This window comes from Mytilus galloprovincialis, chromosome 4, assembly GCF_965363235.1.
Source record: "Mytilus galloprovincialis chromosome 4, xbMytGall1.hap1.1, whole genome shotgun sequence".
In the NCBI taxonomy this organism is placed as follows: Eukaryota; Metazoa; Mollusca; class Bivalvia; order Mytilida; family Mytilidae; genus Mytilus; species Mytilus galloprovincialis.
In genome coordinates this window covers 68,753,168-68,761,427 of record NC_134841.1, presented here as the reverse complement: position 1 = coordinate 68,761,427, position 8,260 = coordinate 68,753,168, and the positions used below count along the sequence as shown (strand labels likewise).

At 32.8% G+C, this 8,260-nt stretch overlaps 1 long non-coding RNA gene across 1 annotated transcript in view; it reads left to right on the top strand.

Moving 5' to 3' along the window:
- Positions 1–8,260, top strand: part of LOC143072806 (uncharacterized) — a 28,027-nt gene that overhangs the window by 18,632 nt on the left and 1,135 nt on the right. Inside the window, exons 2-3 of the long non-coding RNA XR_012977320.1 lie at positions 3,710–3,743; positions 7,837–7,882. This is a non-coding gene — a long non-coding RNA (uncharacterized LOC143072806). The remainder of the gene's footprint in view (positions 1–3,709; positions 3,744–7,836; positions 7,883–8,260) is intronic.

Below are 8,260 nucleotides of genomic sequence, written 5' to 3'. Positions count from 1 at the left end.
AGATTTTTGTGACAAAAATTTCGGTTATTGATTTGGGGATGTACGGCTGGCAGTCAGCAGTAGGGCGGTCGGGCTGGCGGCAAACAAATGTTGTCTGTGCATTTACTCATGAACCATTCATCAAAAGCTTTTAAAATTTTAACATGTTGTTACTGACAACAAAATGAAGGTCAAGTTCAAGAATGATTTTGACTTTTACCGTTCAGGAGTTATGGTTCTTGAAAGATTGAAAAATGGCGTGTCCAGTCGTGTCTGTGCATTTATGCATGAACTGTCCAACCAAAGCTTCCCAAATTTTCCTATGTTGTTACTGATGAAAAAATGGAGGTCAAGTTCAAGAATGACGATTTTGACTTTTACCGGGCATTCAGTAGTTATGGTTCTTGAAAGATTGAAAAATGGGGTTTCCAGTCTTGTCCGTGCAGTTTTGCATGAACTGTTCAATCCAAGCTTCCCAAATTTTAATATGTTATTACTGATGACAAAATGGAGGTCAAGTTCAAGAATGACGATTTTGACTTTTACTGTTCAGGAGTTATGGTTCTTGAAAGATTGAAAAATGTCGTTTCCAGTCATGTCAGTGCTTAAATTACTCATGAACTGTTCAACCAAAGCTTTTCAAATTTTCATATGTTGTTACTGATGACAAAATGGAGGTCAAGTTAAATAATGTTGATTTTGACTTTTACCGTTCAGGAGTTATGGTTCTTGAAAGATAAAAAAATGGCGTTTCCATTCATGTTGTTGCATTTACTCATGAACCATTCAACCTAAGCTCTTTCAAATTTTAATATGTTGATACTGATGACAAAATGCAGGTCAAATTTGATATTGACGATTTTCACTTTCACCGTTCATCAGTTATGGTTCTTGTGATATTGCCAGGACACAAATAAATGTGACAGCCTCTTGTTTCTTGTAAAATGAAAAGAAAACGAAAAAGAAACCTAATGGGACAAAGAAATATGGACAACCGATAAGGAAACCCGGGAACTGGACATATAAATTTGTATACCCTTTATTTTAATGTAAACATTGATGAAATCACTCACTATACTGAGCCTTTTTTCACTGATTACAATACTGATGTACGATGTTAAATATTAAGGTATTGTAGCGTTACATCTCCTAGATTTACTATCAATAATACGAATTGATGTGAAACAAGTGGCGGAAAATTAGTAGCCTACATGGTTAACGTTGTCTTGTATTAGTATTTTTAAAATCAAATGTACACATTGCTTTAAATATCAAGCCGCTTAATTCTTCTCTGAAAATTTTATCCCTAGTAGCCATACATTTTATTTTATAATATTACAATTGAAAACAGTCTCAGTATGCTGTTTTTCTATAGTTGAAAACATTAAAACATAGGCGAAATTAAGATTCCAAAGGGACATTCATACTCACAGACTTAGTCTATAATTAACTGACAACGCCATCACCAAAAAAAGAAGAAAAAAAGACAATCAGACATTAACAATAGTTTACAAAACACAACATGTAAAACTAAAGTCTGAGCAACACACACCTCACCATTAACACTGGGGTTGATCTCAGTTGCTCCGGAAGGGTAAGCAGATATAGCTCCACATGTGACTCCCGTTAACATAGACATGAATTTATATCATTCTACTAAGGAATGTTGAAATTTGGAAGTTAATCTTATTTATATTGGTAATTTTTAAAGATTTTGGTCCTATGCCAAGACAACTGAAAATTCATTCTCTGTTGGTTTTTCTATGACGAAAAAGATACTATATTTTACATAACTTATCTGATCGCCAAACACCAGATTATAAACAATTGATGTCATTTACTAAATAACACCTTACCCTGAACAGTTCCTTGCCATACCACAGCATTAACGGCCTGGTTGACCTGTTTGATGTTGTCTAATTTACCATGACTCTTTGCTTGCAAAAGCATAGGAATGAGTAAATCCAATATTGTGTTTTACCTGGTTTCCTGTAACTGTTTAAATTCGATTAAAATAGTTTATATGAGGCTTTTTCAAAATGTGACATAAACAGTGGCAGATACAGGGGCGAGTTCCGGAGGTTGAAACCCTTTTTTTCTGACGACCAATGCATTTGAATGGGGACATAAAGTTGGACCCCCATCCACCCTTTTCTCCTTGGTTGGGACCTCCCCTCTACTTTTTTGAAAATGGCTGGATATATCTGTAACTTGTCCTTATCGATGTTTTGGGCGCAACCATTAAGGATAGTACATATAGTTGCAACTGTGTTATTTACCAATAGTTATGTAACCAACATCTTCTTTCTTTATAAGAACCTTTGAATTGATTGAAACCAAATATTGTATTTATGTTCCTGATGAGGTGCTTACCAGGTTACCTACCAAGTTTTGTAACCTTGTCACTGATTTGTCATCCCAGAAAGCTACCATCAGGGTACCTAGTTTTAGGAATTACATAAAAAATTCTTACATGAATCACTCATAGTGATAGGAATAATATATGACATGAATGTTTCTTATGAGATGTAAACTTGAATTAGCATTCTTACTTTTTTATCCTAGAAAGTTGCCTATAGTGGCCCTTAGTGTAACATAGTAACCTATTGGAAAAACATACTATTATAAAGTTGTCTTCTAGAGAAAAGCTTCAAATGGATCCAAAGGAAGCCAAGGCTTGATGTAGAAATAAGGCTATTATTTGACCTAAATTGGTGACTTCATATACAATGCCACTCGGATGGAAGGTTGGCTAATTGGCACTCATACCATGGCCACATCTTCTTATTTTATATGATTAATTGTTTCTTAAGAGCTGTGTTGTTGCTTTGTTGCCTATCTCAGTATCTGTTATCTAAGTAGGCTTCAGTAAGGGGGCTTTATAGTTAAGCATATGCTGGGAAATACTTACAAATTTAAGTCTTCCATTTAGATCCAATAAAAGAATTGAATCCAGTAATGATTTGTATGTTCCGTATGAGGTGCTAACAAAAGTAAAAAAAAATGTACTTTGTTGCTAATCTGTCCTCTAAGATTTTTTTAATATGTAACCTTATAGAAAATACATATTTTTCAAAATTAGATATAAAGTTCAATGTATTATTTTCATAGTTTTTTTTATGGCCCAGAACAAAGTTGTCAGGGCAATATAGTTTTACCCTTGTCTCAGTCATTCTGTCATTCGCTCATTCCGCAACAAACCATTACACAGTCTTTTTTTCTAAACACTTTTAGATATTTGGCTGATTTTTGGTATGTGAGTTAACCATGATGAGTTACAGATCAAGTTTGAGTTTAATTTTTTGCAGAAATTTCTGACTTTGGACCCTGATAAATTGTTGAAAATCACAGTTAAGATTTTGAGCTAATTTTTGATATTTTAAAAAAAATACAATCCCAATTCAACATCCCAAAATTTTGAAAAACGAATTCCTGGATCCTTAAAGGGTCAATCTCGAAATCTTAAGCTTAAAAACACATGATCCCTGAGACCCAATAAAGGTCCTATCCCACCTCATAGAAAGTAGGGGTAAATGCAAGGTTTGTCTATTATTCTATTATTATGAAATTTGCTATGAAAAGACTTTGAATATTTGCATACTTTAAATGTTAAGGTATTGCTATTTTAATTGCAACATATGAATTATTGAATAACAAATAAACATTATCTACAAATACATGTAGACCAGACATATCTCTGTGTTAATGTTTCTTTTTTTTTTCTTTTCAGAAATCAAGTTGACCAAGCATATAATATCAAACAGGTAGGAAACTTACATAAATAATAAGTTATCAGTTTTCATAGGAGCTCAGCGGAAAATATATATTTGGGTGTTATCTAAAATTCATTGCATGCTTGATTAATTCACAAATCTTTTTGAGGTGGGTTTAAACATATTTTATTGTTTCAAATGACAAATGGATCAGACACAATTGAATTTTGCATCTTATTTACTGACTTCTCTCTGTGAAGTTTAACTCTAAAGTTGATCATTGGACTCTAAAAGTTGAGTTATATTTCAATCATCTTGTCCTTTCTGATTCCTTCATTGTTTCTTATCGCCCCACTGTTGTATGTTGATTCATCCTTCTGTTGTCAACACTATCAATAACTCAAAAAAGCTTTCAGCTGAATTTTCATGAAACTTTGGTGAATTGTTGATATATAGAGAATAATACATGGCAAAATCCGTATCATATGTCGTATCATCCCGTGACATCAATATCAGCCCAAGGGCCTTGAGGCCCGAGGGATGATATTGGTCGAGGGTGATACGGCATGTGATACGGATTTTGCCATGTATTATACGCTTTATCATATATTTCAACAGAAGAGTATTATATTATATGAACTGTTTTCTGATCTCGATAGATTAGCACTGGGTTACCTTCAGTTCTGCTTTTGTCTTGGTTCAAAGCCTTAAAATAACTGCTTATACAAAGCACCTGGGGTTACCTTACCATTTGCCTGCTGCTGTTTTAAAAATATTTTGTTTATTATTGTATTTATTTGAGTGTTTTGTATTTTTTATAGTTGCATTTAGTGTACCAAAAAATATGCAAACTTGATGTTCGTGACGTCACATACAATATGAAAACTTGACGTTCGTGACGTTACATACCAAACAATGACGTCATTAAAAAAAATCACCTATATTTATGGTCATGACAATATGCGTAAATGTAACAGCCACTATGTTCCGCCAGTTACTTTGTTCCGGCGGAACTTTCTAACTAGTTATTTCGTTCCGTTGGAACTTTTCAACTAGTTGTTTTGTTCCGAGTGCAGTTGAAAAGTTCCAGAAAAAAGTAGCTAGTTGAAAATTCCCGGAACAATGTAGCTAGTTGAAAAATTCTGGCCGGAACAAAACAACTAGTTATATCGTTCCAGATCAAATCAGATAGACAATTTATTCCAGCATATCATAATAACTATTCATTACACTCAGTATAAAATCCCCTGATCGCCCAGCTGGCAACAATTAATATTTTTCATCCAATGTCTATCCTTTTAATAACCAAAACCCAGTAGGACAACTACATTTTTGATGGGAAGTCATGATTGACACATGTATTACCCATTCTCTAAACATATTTTCTTATAGATCTCTTTTTAAAGCTTCTACGATAAATTCATTGTTTTTACGCTTTTGAATCTGAATTGCTTCAAAGATACATCCCAGAAGAGAGTTATTACAAGTCTGATTTTGACAAATACATGTCAACACAATGTGTTCTTTTATGAAAAAACGAAACTCAAAATCTCATAAATAAATAGCATTAATATCTAGTATAATAACCAATCTGTGATGTAATTAGATGACACAGTATTGTGCAATAGCAAGAAATTTTCAATTGCACAGTGACAATATTGTGCAATAGCAAGAAATCTTCAATTGCAAAGTATTGTGCAATAGCAAATATTTTCAATTGCACAGTATTGCGCAATGGCAAGAAATATCTAATTGCACAATATTGTGCAATAGCAAGAAATTTTCAATTGATTGGAGTTATCTTTCTTTGTCCAGAATAGTAGTTGAATCAACTTAAATCATTGTTTTATACAATATACAATGTATATTTACTTTTACTACCAACTGATAAATTAAAACCATTCAGTGATAACAAGCACCTTTTGGTACATTTTAATATTTTATGATGTATTTAAATGAGTAGTTATTGTTGCAAACTCCATTAGAAATTTGAATTGAGATCAGTTTTGGATAAAGGGAAAGGGGGATGTGAAAAAAAAATGGGGGGGGGGTTAAATTTTTTTCATTTTAGATTTCATAAATAAAAAGAAAATTTCTTCAAACATTTTTTTGAGAGGATTAATATTCAACAGCATAGTGAATTGCTCAAAGAAAAAAAAAGTATTTTAAGTTCATTAGACCACAATCATTCTGTGTCAGAAACCTATGCTGTGTCAACTATTTAATCACAATCCAAATTTAGAGCTGAATCCAGCTTGAATGTTGTGTCCATACTTGCCCCAACGGTTCAGGGTCCAACCTCTGCGGTCATATAAAGCTGGGCCTTGTGGAGCATCTGGTTGGCTCATATCTGAAACCAAAGCATTAAGAGCAAATTTGTCAGAAAAAAAAATGTTTTTAGGTCATTATATATTTGCTCTGAAATTTTCAGACCATTCAGGCAAACAATTGTTGGGTTGCTGCCCCTTAATTCCAAATTTTATGAAAATTTTGCATGTTATTATCTTGAATATTTTTATAGATAAAGATACAGTGTAAACAGCAATAATGTTTTTGCAAAGTAAGACCTTAAAATAAGTCAGCATGACTTAAATGATCAATTGACCCCTTAAGGAGTTATTGCCCTTTATAGTCTATTTTTAACAATTTTCATAAATTCTGTAAATTTTTCAAAATATTTTCCACTAAAACTACTAGGCCAAGTTGATTAATGATAGAGATAATTGTAAGCAGGAAGAAAGTTCAGTCAAAAAAGATCTACAAACACATCACCATTACCAAAACAAAATTTTGTCATGAATCCATCTATGTCCTTTGTTTGATATGCACATAGACCAAATTGAGCAACACCCACATTTATTTTGTGACAAAAATCTATATTATGTCAAAAATTTTATCACAATCCAAATTCAGACAGTATCAAGCTATGTTCAGGGGTTGACCACTGTGGTCTTAAAAAACTCTGCCCTGCGGAGAACCTGGATAAAACTAAAAACCCTTGTTATATGATGTTGTTGTTGTTGTTGTTGTAGTGACCAAGTGACATTTTCAGAAGAATCAGAAAAGCAGTTGTTGGTTTGCTGCCCTGTATTAGTAATTTTAAGGAAATTTTGCTTTTTTTTTCCAGCCTAGCTCGACTCAGGGGTTGTGATCCGGTGGCTACGACGGCTGTGGCATTAGCTTACTTCTTAAAAGCTTTATATTTTAGAAGGTGGAAGACCTGGATGCTTCATACTTTGAATATACATATGCCTCATTTTTCGAAGTTTCTGTCAGTCGCATGTCCAATGTCCTTGACTTTATTTCATGGTTCAGTGACTACTTGAATAAAAAGTTAAAATTTTTTTTTATGGCAGGTGTCATCTGACCTTGACCTCATTTTCATGGTTCAGTGGTCAAAGTTAAGTTTTTGAGTTATGGTCTTTTTTTCTAATACTATATGCAATAGGTCAACTATCTTTGGTGTATGGAAATATGTTATGATCTATATGTCTGTCGCGCAGGTTAATTTTGACCTTGACCTCATTTTAACAGTTCATTTCTCAGTGTTTAGTTTTTCTGTTTTGGTCTGTTTCTCTTTAACTATAAGCATAAGGTCAACTTTTTATTTGTTGTATGGAAGTATTGTTAGCTGTACATGTCTGCCTGGCATGGATCATCTGACCTTGACCTCATTTTCATGGTTTATTGGTCAATGTTTATTTTTGTTGGTTAATTTTATAGTTTATGTGACAGTTGTGGTAAAGCTTTATACTTAGGACTATCAACATAATATCAATGATAAGTAAAGAAAGAGGGACATTTCAGCGTGTGCACTCTGGTGGTTACTATCTTGAATATAAATATAGATTGAGATGAACTGTAAACTGCAATAATGTTCATCAAATAAATCATAAATCAACATTGAAAGCCAAAAGTATAATGGTTGCAGTATTTCATGCATCAATTAAAAAATTTTATCTTAACACAGACTCCTCAGAGCCTCTATAGTTATTTAAAATGCTGCTTATCTATGTTGGGGCCTCAGGTAAGATAAGTTATGTAGCTTTTAGTGTACAACCCTCTTAAATGAGGTATTATTGTTTTTGTTTGCTAAGAAATGAATATAAATTTTAACAAAAAACACAATTGATTTTTTTTGTAGGAAAATTTTCCACCTGGTGACAGATTTCTTAAATCTAAATGTGCAGGTTAGTTTTTGAGTGAAGATCATCAATGCTGGAAATATTAAGTCATACAAATGCATGAAATTTTTCTCCTATTACTTCAACAGAAAAAAGGTACTTTTACAAAAATGTAGGCTTCTTTCAAAGGCAGATTTTGAGCATAATTGAAAGGTATAAGATAAAGTTCATTTATAGAAAAATACAATGTATAGTGAAATCCTATATTAAGAAAAACAATTGACTTAGACCTGTGAACCCCCTTAATTCATATTATATATGAAAAGTAAATGTTTATCATTGTTTTTACTATAAGAATGATTTTTGTGGATCAAATCTGTCAATAAAATGGTTTGCCTTTGTTTCACTTTCAATGTGAGCTTTTCTCATCACTTGGCATCTGCC